This window comes from Mauremys reevesii, linkage group 5, assembly GCF_016161935.1.
Source record: "Mauremys reevesii isolate NIE-2019 linkage group 5, ASM1616193v1, whole genome shotgun sequence".
NCBI classification, from domain to species: domain Eukaryota; kingdom Metazoa; phylum Chordata; order Testudines; family Geoemydidae; genus Mauremys; species Mauremys reevesii.
This window is the reverse complement of record NC_052627.1, coordinates 140,624,494-140,646,023: the sequence shown is the minus strand read 5'-3', so window position 1 is coordinate 140,646,023 and position 21,530 is coordinate 140,624,494. Positions and strand designations below refer to the sequence as shown.

The following is a 21,530-nucleotide window of genomic DNA, read 5'->3' as shown; positions in this document are numbered from 1 at the left end:
AACTAGGCAAATACAACTTAGATGGGGCTACTATAAGGTGGGTGCATAACTGGCTGGATAACCATACTCAGAGAGTAGTTATTAATGGTTCCCAATCCTGCTGGAAAGATATAACAAGTGCGGTTCCACAGGGATCTGTTTTGGGACTGTCTCTGTTCAATATCTTCATCAGCGACTTAGATATTGGCATAGAAAGTACGCTTATTAAGTTTGCAGATGATACCAAACTGGGAGGGATTGCAACTGCTTTGGAGGATAGGGTCATAATTCAAAATGATCTGGACAAATTGGAGAAATGGTCTGAGATAAACAAGATGACGTTTAACAAAGACAAATGCAAAGTGCAGGAAGGAACAATCAGTTTCACACATACAGAATGGGAAGAGACTCTCTAGGAAGGAGTATGGCAGAAAGGGATCTAGGGGTTATAGTGGACCATAAGCTAAATATGAGTCAACAGTGTGATGCTGTTGCAAAAAAAGCAAACATGATTCTGGGATGCATTAACAGGTGTGTTGTGAGCAAGACATAAGAAGTCATTCTTCCGCTCTACTCTGCGCTGGTTAGGCCTCAACTGGGGTATTGTGTCCAGTTCTGGGCACCGCATTTCAAGAAAGATGAGGAGAAATTGGAGAGGGTCCAGAGAAGAGCAACAAGAATGATTAAAGGTTTTGAGAACATGACCTAGGAAGGAAGGCTGAATGAACTGGGTTTGTTTAGTTTGGAAAAGAGAAGACTGAGAGGGGACATGATAGCAGTTTTCAGGTATCTAAAAAGGTGTCATCAGGCAGAGGGAGAAAACTTGTTCACCTTAGCCTCTAAGGACAGAACAAGAAGCAATGGGCTTAAACTGCAGCAAGGGAGGTTTAGGTTGGACATTAGGAAAAAGTTCCTAACTGTCAGGGTGGTTAAACACTGGAATAAATTGCCTAGGGAGGTTGTGGAATCTCCATCTCTGGAGATATTTAAGAGTAGGTTAGATAAATGTCTATCTGGGATGGTCTAGACAGAATTTGGTCCTGCCATGAGGGCAGGGGACTGGACTTGATGACCTCTCGAGGTCCCTTCCAGTCCTAGAATCTATGAATCTATGAATTGAGTATAGATTTCTATTATCTTGACATCACCCACAAGCGTCAGCCCTTTCCAGAATAAAGACTAGTTCCCTGCCCTTAGGAGTTTACAATGTACATTTTAGACATAAGTCAGGGAGTGGAGGTAACAATTCTGTATCAGTTTTTATAGCCATAGAGGTGAGGATGGACAGGTGTGGCAGCAGTGCAACAATGAAGGCATTTAGTTTATGCATGTACACTACTGGCAGGAGAAACGAATCCTAAGTATGGACTGAATTAGGAGAAGGTAGGGGCCCAGCCTGCTAGCACTGGGGAGCATTAGGAGCACAAAGGAGCTGTGAAAAAAGGCATAGAGATTGTGAGGGGCAGAGGCTGGCATATAGCTATTGATTCTTTCATCTAAAGATTTTGAAGTACTTTAAACATTAATTACTCTCCCAGAATTCCTGAGGGAAGAGGGGTAAATGGTACTGCCATTTACAAATGGGAAAACTGAAGCACCTGAAGTCAGCTGGCTAAGGCCACACAGAGTCAGCACAAAAGCTGGAAATAGGCCCCAGGAGGCCTGTCTGTCAATTTACTGTCCTCAGCACTGGGTAATTCACATGCTTACAGATTTTTCTCTTTTAACATGTATTCCTTTATTACACTAGAATTTCAGTGTCTGTCCTGACCTAACTAAGGACAGGCTTAATCAGGCAGATCTTTTCCTGACTAACTACCATGATCATGTATCAGAGGGGTAGCCGTGTTAGTCTGGATCTGTAAAAGCAGCAAAGAATCCTGTGGCAGCTTATAGACTAACAGACGTTTTGCAGCATGAGCTTTCGTGGGTGAATACCCACTTCTTCGGATGCAAGTAGTGGAAATTTCCAGGGACAGGTATATATATGCAAGCAAGAAGCAAGCTAGAGATAACGAGGTTAGTTCAATCAGGGAGGATGAGGCCCTGTTCTAGCAGTAGAGGTGTGAAAACCAAGGGAGGAGAAACTGGTTCTGTTTTACAGTCCCCAGCTAAAACCCCTCCAATGCATCATCAGGGATCTACAACCCATCCTGGACAATGATCCCACACTTTCACAGGCCTTGGGTGGCAGGCCAGTCCTTGCCCACAGACAACTTGCCAACCTGAAGCATATTCTCACCAGTAACTCACCATAGTAACTCTAGCTCAGGAACCAATCCATGCAACAAACCTCGATGCCAACTCTGCCCACATATCTACACCAGCGACACCATCACAGGACCTAACCAGATCAGCCACACCATCACTGGTTCATTCACCTGCACGTCCACCAATGTAATATACGCCATCATTTGCCAGCAATGCCCCTCTGCTATGTACATCGGCCAAACTGGACAGTCTCTAAGGAAAAGGATAAATGGTCACAAATCAGATATTAGGAATGACAATATACACAGGTAATGATTGGAGATATACCAATCTCCTAGAACTGGAAGGGACCTTGAAAGGTCATCGAGTCCAGCCCCCTACCTTCACTAGCAGGACCAATTTTTGCCCCAGATCCCTAAGTGGCCCCCTCAAGGATTAAACTCACAACCCTGGGTTTAGCAGGCCAATGCTCAAACCACTGAGCTATCCCTCCCCCCTAAAATCTGTAGGAGAACACTTCAACCTCCCTGGCCACACAATAGCAGATCTTAAGGTGGCCATCCTGCAGCAAAAAAACTTCAGGACCAGACTTCAAAGAGAAACTGCTGAGCTTCAGTTCATCTGCAAATTTGACACCATCAGCTCAGGATTAAACAAAGACTGTGAATGGCTTGCCAACTACAGAACCAGTTTCTCCTCCCTTGGTTTTCACACCTCTACTGCTAGAACAGGGCCTCATCCTCCCTGATTGAACTAACCTCGTTATCTCTAGCTTGCTTCTTGCTTGCATATATACACCTGCCCCTGGAAATTTCCACTACTTGCATCCGAAGAAGTGGGTATTCACCCACGAAAGCTCATGCTGCAAAACGTCTGTTAGTCTATAAGGTGCCACAGGATTCTTTGCTGCTTTTACCATGATCATGTGACTCCAGTGCTCCCTGCTTCCCACATGGCACAGAGAATTAGCAACCCAGAAACGTAGGGTAATTTTAAGCCAAAGTGGGATGGAAGAGATCCTGGGGCATCTGGCTACAGAGTAAGCCTGGGCCATAACATATGGGAGCCATGTGGGACTGGAGTGGGACACTAACTTAACTGGAAGAGTGCACACTCTAACATTCTCTGAAGCACTGCCGGTCTTCAATGGTGATCCTGGTGTGACACCACAGATTAAAATGGTGACGTTCATCTCTAAAAGCATGACTCTCCACAGCTTGAGCTAAAGAGACAGACTTGCATTCTCTGTGGATCAGGCAACACATACTGACCAGTGGGTTACACTGGCCTGAAAGACAGAACTGGTGCTACAGAGCAAAATTCCTCTCTGGTGTAAGTTCTGCTGAAGCTTTTGGAGCTACACCAGCATGGATTTTGCTCCACTTGCCTGGTGCCTTATCTTGGCTGTTTCACTGCTCCTAATCTGCTCATTTCCAGCACTGATAGCAATAGGGGTGTCCCTCATTTCTGCTAGCCCATTAGGCACTGCACCAGTCAGAGCCTCATTTTTATGCACAAGTGTTTATAAATGGGAAACACTGGAGAGAAGCATAGCTAAGAGGAGAGGAAGCAGCCGTGCATCTTAAGCAAGTGAATGAAATTTTCAACAGCTTGAATATCAGAGGGGTAGCCGTGTTAGTCTGGATCTGTAAAAGCAGCGGAGAGTATTCTCTAGAATGGGAGAATCTAGGTCAAAGACTGATAAAAGTGTGGGTGGATTAAAGACAGCAGCAACAGACCTTTGCCTTTCTTGGCAGTCACATTGGCTCTCCAAGATTAGTGACAGATGCCAGGGGGACAGTCTAAGCTTCATTTCAAAACCTGATGAGTGGTCAGCAACAATGTTAGATCTTCAAAAGCTTTCTGGAATTGGTCCTTAAAATGCTTCTTTCATTTGGTAGTAGGAAGGCACGCAAGAGGGGACTGGGGAAGGGTCTAAGAAAAACCTCTGCAATGAAGCAGAGGGACAGAGTAGCTCTAGTTATAACACTGAGTATTTTCCTTATTCTGTTGGAGTTCCTTGCTGAGTGTTGGAAGAATTGTAACCTAGTCTTTGACTCCTTCCTATTGTCACACTCAATTAGTACAAAAAAGAAAAGGAAGTTCAGTCCAGTGAGTGAGCAGGGTTTTGCGGAGATCTGGAGAAAACATGGGAGCCTTATAATGAACAAGTATCAGAGGGGTAGCCGTGTTAGTCTGGATCTGTAAAAGCAGCAAAGAATCCTGTGGCAGCTTATAGACTAACAGACGTTTTTTTTTATGAGCTTTTCTTGGGTGAATACCTTCTGCACCCACGAAAGCTCATGCTGCAAAACATCTGTTAGTCTATAAGGTGCCACAGGATTCTTTGTTGCTTATAATGAACAGTCAGAGCAATATGAGTTTGGTATCCATAGGAAGAACACTCAGGAAAGGATCTGGTAGTTGGGAACTGAAACAAGAAACCTTCAGAAAAATTAATGTCTGTCCTAAATGAGGAAAAGATGGTGCAATTGGCATGGCACTCTAAGCTAGTAGAAGCATGAGGCAAAGAAAAAATTCCCATGGGCAAGCATGCTTCCCATCCCTGACCCACTCAGGAGGTGTTTGGGAAGAGTCTAGGTAGGAAAGCACTTCATAGACCTTAAAAGCAGAAAGGATCATTACAATAATCTAATCTGAACTCTTGCATAACACAGACCATAGAATCTCACCCAGTAATGTCTGCATCAACTCCCTATTTTGTGATTGAATTAGAGCAATGTTTTTTGTATTTAAATAGAAGACATCCAATCTAGATTTACAACTAGATCTGAAAGGGGCCTGAGACTTAGGGCTTGCCTATGCTACCATGAAGTTCAGATTGTGGGAGTGTGAATAGCAGTGCACACAACCATGCTGCGCAGTGACTCTCCCTGTGAACACTATAGGCACATACTAAAGATTCCACCTTTCATTAACATACTCCTCTTCAAACAGGACTACATTATTGCCAGCTAGGAACCTTGGAGTCTGTGCCACATCGTCCACATGGGAGAGCTGCAGCACAGCACTCTGATTGATGCACACTGCTATTCACTGCAGGGCAGTGTAGACATAGCTGCAGTGTTTACGGTTACCGACTTTCTAGTTGCACAAAACTGAACACCCTGCCCCATCCCTTCCCAGCGGCCATGCCCCTGCCAGGTCCCTTCTCCAAGGCACCGCCCCCACTCACTCCAACAGGTTCAGGTGGTGGGAGGGGGCTCTGGGCTAGGGCAGGGGGTTGGGGTGCAGGAGGAGATGAAGGCTCCAAGTGGGGGCTCTGGAGTGGGGCCAGTGATGAAAGGTTTGGGATGCAGGAGGGGCATCTGCGCTGGGGCCAAGGGATTCGGAGTTTGGGAGGGGACTCTCAGCTGGGGCAGGGGGTTGGGGTGCAGGCTCTGGCTGGGCGGCACTTACCTTGGGCAGCTCCTGGAAGTGACCAGCTTGTCCTTCTGGCTCCTAAGCTCAGGGGTGGCTCCACATGCTGCCCCTGTATGCAGGCACTTCCCCCCGCAGCTCCCATTGGTTCCCGGCGTGCAGGGCAGAAGAAGCATGCAGCAACCCTGTGGCCGCCCCTCCACCTAGGAGCCAGACATGCCAGCCACTTCTGGGAGCAGCCCAGAGCCAGGACAGGCAGGGAACCTGCCTTAGCCCCGCTGCACTGCTGACCAGACTTTTAGCAGCCTATTAAAATTTCCTGGATTGCTTTCAATTGGTCACTCGGAGATCTATGCCGATTCTGGTAGACTCCTGGCCAATTCAGGAGGGTTGGCAACCCTAGAGTTGCAGTATAGGCACCCTGCCACCTAGTGGAATCTAGAGCCCCAAGGTCCCTATACCATGCAGGGGAGAGTTAGGCACATAAGATTGGGATTCATAAAAGCCAGAAAACTGGGCAGAGAGCTGCCTACGCTTGCCATTGGAAATGCTGAGGAGAGGGGTGTGGCCTAAATCCTTTCTTTCAAAGGGAATTAGGTACCTCCCTCTGGGCTGGTGGGAGCCACCTCCCTCCACTCTGGATTCATAGCTGTGAACCTCCTCCTGGAGTTAGGCACCCAAGTCAGATCAGCCCTTTTGCACAAAATGGTGGTGGGACCACCACTCCCTCATGCCCAAGTTCCCAGCCCAAGGGGTTAATGCACTCCCCTGGGATGTGGGGAACACGGGTTCACATCTCCACTTTGGGCTTCCGGTCCCTACTCTGAGCTGGCAGTCTCCCACATGAGTGCCCTAATCACCAGACAACAAGTGGGTCTCTCCACTTTGATTAAATACCTAAATATTCACTGGGCCAGAGAGTGAAAATGACTATAGCCCAGTGCTCTGGGCATGAGAAGGCTCAAGTTCCAGTCCCTGCTCCAATGAATATCTAAATGTTTCATACAACTTGGAACATCTTTAACAGGAAGCTTGAGAATGACTTACCCCTACAGTCTGATGGTAAGGGCACTTATCTAGGAAATGAAAGATCTGGGTTCACACTCCCGGCACTGAATCAGGCAGCGTGGGGATTTGACTCAGGGTCTCCTACATTCTCTGGATATTGAGTGCAGTAAACACTAGGCGTAAGAGGGAGCACCACCTCTCTCATGTTTTGTATGAGGCCCAGTCTGGTAGGTGACCTCTGAGCAGGCCTACCAGCTTGGGCCCTGCAGGTGGATAGCAGAGAACACTTTGTTTAACTATCTTACTGAGGCTTAGGGGCCAAGCTGTTTGGCAGCATAAGGATTTAGGAACCCATAGGGTTAGGAGACAGCTGCATGTGGGTTTTGAGAAGCTAAATGTTGGATGTAGGTCCTAAACTGGCAATTAGGTGCCTAAATCACTTTGTGGATCTAGCCCTTAAAGACTCCAAGTGATGGAAGATCCAACACATCCCTAGACAAACTGTTCCAATGTTACCGTCACTGTTAAAATGTGAACCTTATTTCCAGTATGAATTCGTTCAGCTTCAGCTTCCAGTCATTGATTCATATTCCATTAGATTAAAGAACTATCAGAAATATTCTCCCCTTCTAGGTACTTACTGACCATAATTAAGTGACACATTAACTTTCTCCTGGATAAACTAAATTGATCGAGCTTCTTTAGTCTCTCACTACGAGGCATGTTTTCCAGACCTTGAGGCATTCTTATAGCTCTTTACTGAACCATTGCCAATTTGTCAACATCCTTTTAAGAGTCCTGCATTTAGGATGGAAGAATCCCATGCACTGCTACAGACTAGGGACCGAATGGCTAGGCAGCAGTTCTGCAGAAAAGGACCTAGCGGTTACAGTGGAGGAGAAGCTGGATATGAGTCAATACGGTGCCCTTGTTGCCAAGAAGGCTAACAGAATTTGGGGCTGTGTAAGTAGAAGCATTGCCAGCAGATCAAGGGACGTGATGATTCCCCTCTATTCAGCATTGGTGAGGCCTCGTCTGGAGTACTGTGTCCAGTTTTCTGCCTCACACAACAAGAAGGATGTGGAAAACTTGGAAGGAGTCCAGCGAAGAGTGACAAAAATAATTAGGGGGCTGGAGCACATGACTTATGAGGAGAGGCTGAGGGAACTGGGATTATTTAGTCTGCAGAAGAGAAGAATAAGGGGGGACTTGATAGCTGCTTTCAACTACCTGAAAGGGGGTTCCAAAGAGGATGGATCTAGACTGTTCTCAGTAGTAGCAGATGACAGAACAAGGAGCAATGGTCTCAAGTTGCAGTGGGAGAGGTTTAAGTTGGATATTAGGAAAAACGTTTTCACTAGTGTGTCCACAAATGCACACACTATCCAATAATAATCTCATTAGTATTACCACTACATCCAAAGATCAAGTTAGCTCTCTTAGTCACTCCATCCCACTGGGAGCTCATCTTCAGTTGGTTTCCACCATGACCTTAAGTCATTTTCTCAGTAAATGCTTTCCAAAATACAACCCCCACTCCCTATCCAGCAACTGTGACCTGCATTCTTTGTTCCTAGATTTATCATGTTGTATTTGGCTGTATTGAACAACATGCATTTCAAGGAGCCCCATTTACTTAGTGATCCAGATCACTCTGTATAACAACAGACCTGTTCCAACATAATTAATTAAGCCACCATTTTTATGTCATCTGCAATAGATTTTACATTTCCTTCCAGATCATTGATAAAGTTATTAAAAAACATTGTGCCAAAAAGAGAGCCCTGGAGGACCCCACTAGAAACAAGCCCACTGAATGATGATTCCCCATTTACAATTACTTTTTGAGACTAATAGCTAGTTTTTAAAATGTGCCAGACTGATTTTGTACACTACTAGATTTTAATCAGAAACTTGGGTGGTACTATGACCAGGTTTACACTACAGACATAGCAGAATAACTATATCACTCAGGGGTGTGAAATCCACATCCCATAGCAACGTAGTTCTACTGACCTAAACCTCCCCACCCCATTAAAGGTAATAGGTAATAATTGGAGATATACCAATCTCCTAGAACTGGAAGGGACCTTGAAAGGTCACTGAGTCCAGCCCCCTGCCTTCACTAGCAGGACCAATTTTTGCTCCAGATCCCTAAGTGGCCCACCTCAAGGATTGAACTCACAACTCTGGGTTTAGCAGGCCAATGCTCAAACCACTGAGCTATCCCTCCCCCCCCATCAATGGTAGAGCATCTCTCGCTTACGTAGCTTCTGGCTTTCAGGGAGGTGGCATACCTCTACCAATGGGAGAAGCTCTCCCTTTAGTGTAGGAGCATCATCACTAAAGCGCTACAGCAAGCCAGCACTGTACATAAAGATAAGCCCTAAGTCAAATGCCGTACAGAAGTCTAAGCATATTATGTCAAAATAATTATCAGTCAAACCTGCAATCTTATCAGAAAGAGCTCACTTTTTTTGTCAAGAACTTTTTTCCAGAAATCCATGTTGGGTATTATTTATGCTGCCGTCCTTTAATTCTTTACTGTCTGCATGGTGTGTTTCCATCATTTTGCCCAGGATCTATGTCAAGCTAACCAGCTTATCTGGATCATTCTATTTACCTTTTTAAAATATTGGCACAATTTTTTTTCTAGTCTTCTAGAACTTCTCCAGCATTACAAGGTTTGTTTACTAACAAACAAAAAAACCCACAAACCAATGGCTCAGACAGCTACTTGGCCAACTCTTTTAATACTCTGGATGCAAATTATTTGGTCCTTTAGAAATTACTGTTTAACATCCTACCTAGATGTTAGAATAGAAAGAATATAATTATCACTATAAGATACAAATACATCATCATGTATTGATCAAATTGATAAACTAAACAGTAATAAGTCACCAGGACCAGATGGTATTTATCCAAGAGTTCTGAAAGGACTCAAATGTGAAATTGCAGAACTACTAACTGTAGTCTGTAACCTATCATTTAAATCAGTTTCTGTACCAAATGACTGGAGGATAGCTAATGTGACGCCAATTTTTAAAAAGGGCTCCAGAGGTGATCCCGGCAATTACAAGCCAGTAAGCTTGACTTCAGTACCAGGCAAACTGGCTGAAACTATAGTAAAGAAGAAAATTGTCAGACACATAGATGAACATAACTTGTTGGGGAAGAGTCAACATGGTTTTTGTAAAGAGAAATCATGCCTCACCAATCTACTAGATTTCTTTGAGGGGATGTAACAATGCTGCCTTTGGTGGGACACTTCTGAGAGTGCCAATTCAGGACAAATTGCTTAGAGCAGGGCAGTTACAGCCCAAGGCTAGGGTTCCTTTGCACACCAAGGCAAACCAAACCAGCCAATCAGAGAAGACTTTGGTTTTACCCCACTGGCTAACCACAAGTCACACAAGCGATTCCCTTAGACACCCCAGTTTCCCAGTATCACCACCAGTGCCACTCGTCCTGGGGATGAATGTTTATGAACACCAATATCCCAGTAAAAGAAAAAAGGTTCTCCCGATCCCAGAGGACCAAGCCCCAGACCCAGAACAATATACAGATTAGATCTTTAGAATCTAAAATCTAAAGGTTTATTCATAAAAGGAAAAAGATATAGATGAATTGGTTAAATGGAATCAATTACATACAGTAATGGCAAGGTTCTTGGTTCAGGCTTATAGCAGTGATGGAATAAACCGCGGGTTCAAATCAAGTCTCTGGAACATCCACAGCTTGGACGGGTCATTCAGTCCTTTGTTCAAAGCTTCAGTTTGCAGCAAGGTTCCTCCAGAAGTAAGAAGCAGAACTGAAGACAAGATGGAGATGAGGCAGCTGCCTTTTATAGTCTCTTCCAGGTGTAAGGACACCTCTTTGTTCTTACTGTGGACAATTACAGCAAAATGGAGTTTGGAGTCACATGGGCAAGTCACATGTTCATGCATGACTCGGTTCTTTACAGGCGTGTGAAAGTTCCCAGGAAGACTTCTTATGTGGATTGGAGTCTCTTAAGGTCCATTGTCAGTTAAGTGTTTCTTGATTGGGCACTTAATTTGCAAATTCTTTTCTCAAGAAGCTGACCACATGCTTCACTAATGCTATTTAGAATTAAACACATTGAGATACAAGTACATAGGCCATACTCATAACTTCAAATACAAAAATGATACACACATACAGATAGCATAATCATAATCAGCAAATCATAACCTTTTCATAGACACCTCACATGACAACCTTTGTACAATATTTGCTGCAAATATATAACAGTGATTGCAGTTTATGTCAGTAACATCACAGGGGGTCAACAAGCATGTGGACAAGGGTGATCCAGTGGATATAGTGTACTTAGATTTTCAGAAAGCCTTTGACAAGGTCCCTCACCAAAGGCTCTTAAGCAAAGTAAGCTGTCTTGAGATAACATAGATAGTCCTCTTATAGACTGGTAACTGGTTAAAAGATAGGAAACAAAGGGTAGGAATAAATGGTCAGTTTTGAATTGAGAGAGGTAAATAGTGGTGCCCCCAGGGGTCTGTATTGGGACCAGTACTGTTCAACATATTCATAAATGACCTGGAAAAAGGGTGAACAGTGAGGTGGCAAAATTTGCAGATGATACAAAACTACTCAAGATAGTTAAATCCCAGGCAGACTCCGAAGAGCTACAAAAGGATCTCTCAAAACTGGGTGACTGGGCAACAAAATGGCAGATGAAATTAAATGTATATAAATGCAAATTAATGCATGTGGGAAAACATAATCCCAACTATACATATAAAATGATGGGGTCTAAATTAGCTATTACCACTCAAGAAAAAAAGATCTTGGAATCATTGTGGATAGTTCTCTGAAAACATCCACTCAATGTGCAAGTGGCAGTCAAAAAAGCAAACAGAATGTTGGGAATCATTAGGAAACGGATAGATAATAAGACAAAAAATATCATATTGCCTCTATATAAATCCATGGTACGCCCACATCTTGAATACTGTGTGCAGATCTGGTTGCCCCATCTCTAAAAAGATATATTGGAATCAGAAAAGGTTCAGAAAAGGGCAACAAAAATGATTAGGGGTATGGAATGGTTTCCGTATGCGGAGAAATTAATAAGACTTGGACTTTTCAGCTTGGAAAAGAGATGACTAAGCGGGGATCTGCTAGAGGTCTATAAAATTATGACTGGTGTGGAGAAAGTAAATAAGGAAGTGTTATTTACTCGCTCTCATAACACAAGAACTAGGGGTCACCAAATGAAATTAATACACAGCAGGTTTAAAACAAGTTTAAAACAAACAAAAGGAAGTATTTTTTCACACAGTCAACCTGTGGAACTCCTTGCCAGATGTTGTGAAGGCCAAGACTATAACAGGGTTAAAAAAAGAACTAGATAAATTCATGGAGGATAAGTCCATCAATGGCTATTAGCCAGGATGGGCAGGAATGGTGTCCCTAACCTCTGTTTGCCAGAAGCTAGGAATGAGCAACAGGGGATGGATCACGATGGTTACTTGTTCTTTTCATTCCCTCTGGGGCACCAGGCATTGGTCACTGTTGGAAAACAGGACAATGGGCTAGATGGACCTTTGGTCTGACCCAGTATGGCCATTCTTATGTTTTTTTCCAAAGACAGGAAAGAAATATTTATTGATCACTTCTGCTTTCTCTGCATCATTATTGGCAATTTTTACATCCCTATCTAGTAACATACCTACACCATTGCTAGGATTTAATGTATTCATCATATATTTTAAAAAACAGCCATATTCTCTTTAACCCTACTGTCTCTACATTTGTCTCTGATATATTTAGCTTCTCTTATCTATTATCTGCATTTTGTAACTGCTAATTTATAGTCATTGCTATCTATTTCCCCATTTTTCCCTTTGTAAGAAATTTATATATATATGCTTTTATTTCCCGTCTTAATCAATGATGCCTTCTTTTGTAATTGTAGAATTGCGGGGAGGGAAGGCAGGGTCTGGCAGCTAGTAAAGTTTCCTTAAACAACTCTCGCTTATAATTCACATTGGCAGGAAAAAATTAAAACAAAACAATCAATTTTGCCCCTAATTGTTTCAGCTTTGAGAAAGTGACTCTTTTAAAGCACCATGTATATAATACGGTGTGGCCCATCTTCTGTTGCATGTAACAAACTTAATTTGGTCAGAATGAAGTCTAATATAGAATTGCTCCAAGCCAAGTCTAATACTTTTTGTGTTAGAAGGATATCATCTATACTTTTTTTTTATTATTATTATTTTTTAATTCCAAGGACATTTTACTAGTGGCAGCATGACACCTCCAGCACGTGCCTCCAGACTGAAATCCCCCCTACTAACAGTTTTATTTTACACACGATTTATACACAGGGGTGTCTGACAGGCCCTTTCCCCCATTCAGCCCCACTGGTTCCCGCTGCCACCTCATACATTTGTACACTGCAGATACTGGCAGCACTGTGTTTAGGGGAGGTACAAACCTATCCCTCCCATTTACCTTCCCTGCCTCAGCATGAAGGGCTCACGGGTAAGTGCAGCCCATAGAGAGAGGGGATGTTGGATGCATGTGGGAGGTGTGTCAGTGTATTTGTTGCAGGGGGGCCAGGACTGTTTAGAGTGGTTATACAACCCCCACAATTTACCCACCCTGACTGTGATGAGCACAGCCCATGGAGTGAGGAGGAATGCGGGGGAAAGGGGGGTGCACAGGGTACTCTACTCACTGCTGGAGCACCTCCTCCTGGCCATGTCTGGGGATTAGTTCTTCCAGTCTGAAGCCCCTTCATGCGGTAGCTCACTCCATCTTTCTCAGTCTTGCTTTCTTGGGACTCGACTGCCCCCTCCAGCCACTGTAGTTGTCCCCTTCTCGGGGGGTTGAGTGTATCAAAGTCTCTCCAGACCCACTCTCCCAGGCATCCTTCGCATTTGCTGTCTCTTAATGGCTAGCAGGGAACCCAGCCCAAGGACCTTAGAACAAGCAACCACGGTCTGCACAGCCCTGAACCTTACTGCTGCTTCCTACCCTGCCGTCTCTCCCCCAGTCCCCTGCAGCTCTCAGCACCTGGGCTGTAGACAGGCCCATCCTGTCCCTGTTCAGCTGCACTTCATGGCTAATTAGCACTTGCTCTTGGGGCTTCTTCTCCAGGTGCAGCCTGGGCCTTTAACTGGCCCATGTGGTCACCTAACCCCATCAGGGCTACGTGGTGGCCACCCCCGCAGGATGTCAGTGTATGGGGGAAGGGAGGTGCATCTAGGACAGATATAACCCCCCCCCCCACACACACACACACACACAGACTGTATCAGTCTGCCTGGGGCAGGGCCGTCCTGGGCCGAGCACAGCCAGGGGCAGGAGGCTGCTGGAATGTTCTATGGGCCCGGCTGGGGGGTTTCACAGCGTGAGGTGGGGATTGCGCCGCTGTGGTCCCACCCTCCGCAGCCCCCAGGGGAGGCAGAGGCAGGTGGGTGGCCGGGCCGTACGCCGCCGCAGCCTGAGGTAAACACCTGGGAGCCTCGCAGCCGCGTGGGGCCACGGCTGGGCCTGGGCCACGCCGCGCTGAGGCAGCCGCTGCCCCTCTCCTGGAGCCAGAGCACCCAGCGCCGCCAGCAGGGACGGGGTCAGTTCCACGCGCGCGCCGGCCACGCCTGCCCTGCAGGCAGGGTTGGGGAAGTACTGTGGGCTGGGTTCCCTCACGGGCTCCAATCATGGCTGCCACAGGCAAGTTTGCCCCACAGGGTCACAGCACCATTTTGAGAGCAGGTTAACCCCGCAGGTTTCTGTCACAGCGGCCGCAGGCTAGGTCAGTCCTGCAGGCTCTGGGCACGGCCCTGGGCTAGGTTACCAGGGGAGAGGATCCAGGGCACTGCTGCAGGCCGGGTTACCCCACAGGCTCTTGTCATGGCTGACTTTCTCGCTACCTCAGACCAACCTCACAATCGTTCCCTGTCTGGAGAATAAAATTGAGGGAAAGACTCCCTTCTGCTAGTTCCCGGTTTGTGGATGAAGAGAAACAGACTGTTTGTTAATCAGCAAATTCTCTCCAGCTGAGCACTAATTAGAAAACACCCTGTGTGGATTGAGCCCAGGGAAGGCACTGCTCTCAATCAGGAGAGGGTGTCAATCATCACAGTAGTATGGACACTTTAAAAATGTGTGTAACTGTGCAGCGCAAAACTTTGTGTCACTCCTGGGCTAGGGCTTGTCTGCTGCAGGCTTGTATGATGTGCTGCAGCATTCTGCTCCGAGTTTAACACCCCAGGGCCACCCAGAGGGGGGGACAAGTGGGGCAATTTGCCCCAGGCCCTGGGCTCCACAGGGGCCCCCCACAAGAATGGCTGAGGCTCCCTCCCTGGCCCCAGCCCGCCCCTCTCCTGAGCCTCAGCGCATCCAGCAGCATCCCTGAACAGCGCTGCAGTGTGGCTCCGGCGGGGCCTGAGCTCTGCCCCGCTCAGAGCCGTGTGGTAAGGGGGCAGGGCTGCGAGCTCTGGGCTGAGCTCTGCTCCCTCCGCTCGGCCTGTAGCTCGCAGCCCTTCCCCCTTACCACGCGGCTCTGAGCGGGGAGGAGCTCAGGCCCCACCGGAGCCATGCTGCAGCTGTCCAGGAACGCTCCTGGATGCGCTGAGGCTCCAGGTGAGGGGGGGCCGAGGGGGTTGGATAAGGGGCAAGGAGTCCCGGGGACAGTCAGGGGACAGGGAGGGGGCAGAGGTTGGGGGGCTGTCAGGGGACAGGGAATGGGGGGGTTGGACTGTGGGCATCCAATCCAACCCCCCCCCCGTGGGGTCTGTCAGGATTCAGCAGGGGGGTGGATAGGGGTCGAGGCAGTCAGGGGACAGGGAGCAAGGGTGGTGGAGGGGTGGGGTCTGTGGGGGACGGTGAGGGGACAAGGAGCAGGATGGGTCGGGGATTCTGAGGGGGGCAGTCGGGGGGGGCAGGAAGTGGGTGGGGGTCGGATAGGGGGCAGGGCCAGGCTGTTTGGGAGGCACAGCCTGCCCTACCCTAAAGCTCATTGAGCAGTTTGAGGCTTGCAGAAGAGCCAAGCTGTTAGCTTTTCCATTAGGGCTACCATCCCTTTCACTTCTCAAATGCCAAATTATAGTCTATATTTAATTTCAGTGCCATAGGGAGATTCATGTCAGGGGAGGGTAGCTTCATTTAAAATTAGCCACTTGGGGAAGGATCACATGAGAAGAGCAATATCCTTCCCAACCCTACCAAGGGAGACCCCCCCCCTCCCCTGCATTCCCTGAGGCTTCAGAGGGGTTATAAATGCTGGAGGCAAAGCAGGGTTTGAGGTGGAGGCTGACAGTTTGTGACCCCCAGTAATAACCTTGTGACCCCCTGAGGGGTTCTGACCCCCAGTTTGAGAACCCCTGGGTTAATTTAATGTTAGCCCCCTGTGTCCATTCACATGCATGTGGTATTTTGAGCATTTCAGTTTTCACAACATAGGCTCATCCCAGATTCTGGAACAAGCTCAAATGCTCAGTTCGTGGAGTATGTACATAAGCTATACTAAAGACAAACCCACAGTAACCGTTTCCAGTTTGTGAGGGACCCCATGGAGCCAGTTTCTAGGAAACAGATAAATGCATGGAGGTTAAGTCCATTAATGACTATTAGCCAGGATGGGTAAGGAATGGTGTCCCTAGCCTCTGTTTGTCTGGATGGCAGGAGAGAGATCACTTTTTTCCTAGGGCCGCCTGTGGGGGGGGGGGGTGAATCTCCTTCCTTAGAGATTTTTAAGATCAGGCTTGACAAAGCCCTGGCTGGGATGATTTAGTTGGGAATTGGTCCTGCTTTGAGCAGGTGGCTGGACTAGATGACCTCCTGAGGTCCCTTCCAACCCTGATATTCTAAGTTACACTTCACATAGCTGAAGTCGATGTACTTAGATCTAGTTACCATAGTGTCTTCACTGCGGTAAGTCGACGGCTGACACTCTCCCATCAACTCTGCCTGCGCCTCTCACCCTGGTGGAGTACCGGAGTCGACGGGAGAGCACTCTGTGGTCGATTTATCGCATCTAGACTAGACACAATAAATCGACCCCCACTGGATCGATTGCTGCCTGTCGATCCACTGGGTAATGTAGACAAACCCTTAGGTGCATCTTGCTGTCTTCTCATTCATTTTGTAGGGAGGCTAAGCACCTAACTTTAGCTTTGTGGATCCCAGTTTTGTTCCAGTGATTTTATAGGTGCCTAAAAGTTGCAACACCAATGAGTCTTTGTGGCTGCATGCCCTCCTGACTAGTTTAGGTTCCCCTTCTTCGGAGATGGAGGCGGTCCAAACTCTATAGCTGCCCTCCCCTAGTTGCTGAAGACCTTGCTACTCCTTTCTCCATGTGAGAGAGCGCCTTCCTAGAAACAGCAGAGCTCCCAGAGGTCCTTGAAACCTCACCAGAAAATGTCAGATTTTTAAACTCAACTCATCTGGGGCTCTAATAGCCCTATATGGGTTCATAGATCAATTGCATATGCATGTTGTTCAAATGAACCCACTTTGCCAAGCAATCCAGATCATGCTATATAACTGACCCGTCCCCATCATTTACCACTTCACCAATTTTGGTCTCATCTGCAAATTTTAGCAGCTATTTCTTCCAGATTCTTGATAAAGATAGTGAATAGCAATGGGCAGAAAACAGATTGCTGTGGAACCCCACCAAAGATACCTCACCGGTAACAATTTCCTAATTACAATTACTTTCTGCAATCTCTCAGTTACATTTTTAATCCATTTAATATAGGCTACAGGGAGTGTTAGGATGATGTTAGGCACAACTTTTACTAATTTTTACATTAAAAAAGAAAAGTAAAAGGAACTATACGCAACTGCTCCTCAACCAAGCTGTTAAGTATTCCCAGCCCAGTTACAGCTTTCAGAGTCACAGAGGCCCAGATCAACAAGGGAACTTAGGTGTTGCAACACTAAGCATCATGATGCCTTGCTTTGAGACACCTAGAAAGTCACAGGAACACCACAGTGATCCACAAAGCCCGAGTTAGGTGCCTAGGTTCCCTATACAAAGAATGAGGAGAGATAGGTGCCTTAAAATGCAATCCTCAAAAGCCAGCATGCTAGGTGTGGAGCCGCCTGAGCTAGGCAATGGTTGGTGTCCATGATAGAGAAATGTGCTGAGCTTCCGCCCTCTTGGCTAGAGAGGTACCTCCCTGCAGCCTCTCTGCTTAGAGATCCATGAAATGGGATCCTGCTGCTTGAAGTCAGTCAGCACGGTGCCTAAGGCATTTCTTGTGGGAATGAATTAAGTTCCTGTCTCACTCACTCTGCACAGAACAGCTGGAGCAGGAGGAGCTGGTGATAGCAGTACCCACTTTATAACTCTTAGACTAACTGTTGGAGCACTTGACTGAGATGTTGGAAACCCAGGTTCAATTTCTCCCCATCTACCAGAGGGGGAAGAGAGATGGGAGACATCTATATAAATCCCCTAGGTCTGGGGTATAGGTGCCTAGGTACCTTTGTGGCTCCAGGCCAGAGTTTTTAATATTTTACTATTATGTCTACTGAATTGGTAATAATTATAATATGCAGTTGTTCAGAATGTGACCAGAAATCACTGCCCACCTGCTCTGGCAAGTTTTGTTTCAGTTTACTTCTGTTAAGATGTTATTCCTAGCTCTGACAATATGCTCTCTAGTTACTTTGAGCAAAACCCATGCTACCATTAGCAACTAGTTCTGACAGTTAACTGTCCCATTATGTTGAGCAATAAACATACATCACATTGGCTATTTGAACTGACAGTTGGCGCTCAGAAATATTGAGCTCTTCTGTAATCACTTATGACAGCTTCTAACAGATCACCTGCTGCTTAGCGAGGATCTAATTATACTGCATTATCTAATTAGAGGACTATATAGTATTATCTAGTAATACTAACATTTTCACAGCTAATGGTAATTAAGATAAAACATATGAAAGGGGGAGGTACCCTGCTTTGTGCATTAAATAATACACACAACAAAGTGTTTGAGACATATGGATAATGTGAAGTGCAGGTTGTTTAAGATTACACCAGGATTAAGAAACAAGTTTAATTCCTGCAGTTGACACAAGAGAACACAGCTAGTGAGTGATCCATTTTCTTGAAGACACTTAAAATAAGCATAATACAGAAAGCATCAAGAAAGACAGTCTCATTCAAATTCATGAAATCTATGTACCTTTCAACACTTCATTCACCTCAGTTTCGCTCTGAAACCAGCACAAGATAAAATTCCTGTTTTGGATTTTTGACTGCATCAGCTAGGTTTTGCTTCCTGGTAAAGGAGAGAATTGGGAGGAGGGTGTGTAGAGGAGCCTCTTCCCAAAACAAAAGAATTATAACCAAAGATTGTCCTCAGAATAGGTGGGGAAGTCATTTCAATCAAAGATCTAGGAAAGCCTTTGGGAGAGCAACCTGGGTATTCTGTATTTTCATATGAAATAAGATCAGGTTGTAAGTCAAAGCAAGATATTTGTACCTGCCACCAGCCCTGAAATCATAGTCTGGCAACTGAAAGTCAAGCTGTTCTCTTTCTGCCTTGTTAACACTGACAAAGATCTCAGAATCTGAATATAGCAGTTTTGTTGACATTACAGTAAAACCTCAGAGTTAGGAACATCGTGGGAATGGAGGTTGTTTGTAACTCCGAAATGTTTGTAACTCTGAACAAAATGTTATGGTTGTTCTTTTAAAAGTTTACAACTGAATATTAACTTTAATTAATTTAATACAGCTTTGAAACTTTACTATGCAGAAGAAAAATGCTGCTTTCCCCCCTTTTTTTTTTTAAGTAGTTTACATTTAATACAGTACTGTGCTATATTTGCTTCTTTTTTTTTTTTGGTCTCTGCTGCTGCCTATTTCCAAACGAGCTGTATGGTTGACTGGTCAGTTCATAACCGAGGGAAAATCTGGTTAGTTCCATTGGTGCCTGTAAGAAATACACTAGCATATCTCCTTAACGAAGCTTTAAAAAGTACATGACTCAGCAGAATTGATCAGAAAACTAAGAACAATTACAGAATGCAAACAGGGACAGATTCTGGCCAACATCACACCTCAGTAAATCCATCATAACTTAGTTATTTCACTGGAACTAATGTGCATTTACACAACTGTAACGGATCAGATTCTGGCTCATAGGGAATAGCTATGTACAGTTAAATGGTATATTATGCAATCACTTGTCTGAGCACAAGGACATCTGAATGCTTTCTATTGTTGCTATTAGCAAAATATCTTAATTTTAAACAACTTCAATATCCTAGAAGTTGCATTGCTTGGTTTGAGCAAAAACATTTACATTTAGTGAGGTAAAAGGAGATTTTAGACAGCAGCTTTGTGTTCCTGATGAAGGAAGGAAAAGGTTTTTGTTTTTAACAGGAAGGTGCTAGCCCTTATGCCTAAGATTTGTGTGTGGAGAGGAAATGGGGGCAGGGGAGGAACTGAGCAGGAATGATTTAAGAACTGCGCAGGATCCTAAATGAATTTTCTGCTTTTAAGCCAAGCCCTGAAGTGTTTATTCGGGGCCTGTAGTTGTGTTAACTTATGGCACACACTTCCTGCCCCCAGCCCTCTCCTCCCTCTTACTCCCCCTGTCATTTCACTACTCCCCACTCACACTGACCCCTAGAGCCTCAGAAATACCTTTGCAGGGTCCCTGGGAAAAGAAGAACAGTGTCACAGAAGTGGATGAGCCCCACTTTGTAGCGTGGGTCTCCCCATGTACACAAAGGTCTCCCTGTGAGGGCACAAACTGACCTTTACAGAGGCAAAATACCTACTCGTGTCATTAGGTGTCTTGTGAGAGTGAGGTTTTCAAGATTTGGCCCTTTGAATACAAGACCCGTAATAGGGGCATCAGCTACTACAATTAAGGATGTTATAAATTAACACAAATTTAGTGAGCAAAACATATTTTAAGTGTGTTTATATTCCCATTTTTCTCCTTCAAGTGTCTGTTGTTAAAGCTCTCATGCAAAAAACCCACTGTCTCTCTAACTTGAAACACCATGCAAGTTGCAGTAAGTTAAAGGATAACATCATAAGTAGTCTGGAAGATACCTATGAAAAACTGGAGTCTAGGAATGTAGGCATCAGAGATGGAAGCCCTTTTGGGATCATCTATTCCATCTTCCATGGGCCAGAGCAGAACTGTTTTTTACTATACACTTTTCAGGACTTTGTCCAATCTATTTTTAAATGCCTCAACCCCTTTCTTTGGGAGACAATTCCTCATGTTACCAAAGTTGTTCCCCTCTTTCAATATAGAAAAATACTGAGCCTAAAATTTCCTTTTCAATTCAACCCTTTACTCCTGTTGTACCCCCTTGAATGACTCTAAATGGGTTATTGATTATTTTCACTCTCAATTCCTGTACTGTACACTGGTCTCCTACCCCTCCCTCCCCCTTAGTTACCACTTAGCAATATTACAGTTTTCTTAATAATAATACCTGGCTCATACATAGCATTTTACATCCATAGATCTCAAAGTGCTCTACAAAGGAGTTAAGTAGCATTGTTCTTATTTTACAGATGAGGGTACAGGAATAGATGGACTGTTGAGCTGATCCAGTTTGTCAATATCTGGTAATGTGGTGCCCAGAACCAAATGTTATTCCAGTTGTGGTTGCACCAGGGCTGTATAGAGAGGGGCCCAGAGGAACATAGGAATTGCCATACTAGATCAGCTCAGCAGTCCATCTTGTCCTGTATCCTGTCTCTGACAGTGACCAGAGCCAGATGCTTCAGAGACTGGCCTGAAAACTCTGCTGTAGGCTGATGTGGAATAAGCTGCCCTTTACATAACTATTAGGTCTCATCTTGAGCTCTAAAGGATTGGCTCAAGCTCTGAAGTACAAGACTTCTTCCTCCCTGTCCACAATGGAAGGCTTAGACATATGCAGTCCCAACTTGCAATGTCTTTTTGTTGTTG

General features: G+C 45.4%; 2 protein-coding genes across 7 annotated transcripts in view; one reads left to right on the top strand and one right to left on the bottom strand.

Annotated features, from left to right (window-relative positions):
• Nucleotides 1-21,530, bottom strand: part of SEMA4F (ssemaphorin 4F) — a 292,420-nt gene that overhangs the window by 221,031 nt on the left and 49,859 nt on the right. The gene's annotated exons all lie outside the window — the stretch shown is intronic.
• The window catches only part of LOC120405918 (meiosis 1 associated protein), a 78,287-nt gene continuing 70,693 nt past the window's right edge, over nucleotides 13,937-21,530 (top strand). The window contains exon 1 of one of the 5 annotated variants that reach the window (XM_039539853.1): nucleotides 13,937-14,200. The gene's annotated coding sequence lies outside the window, so the exon portion shown is untranslated. Of the gene's footprint in view, nucleotides 14,302-21,530 lie in introns of all 5 variants that reach the window. The other 4 variants (XM_039539857.1, XM_039539856.1, XM_039539858.1 and 1 more) reach the window with 4 other exon arrangements.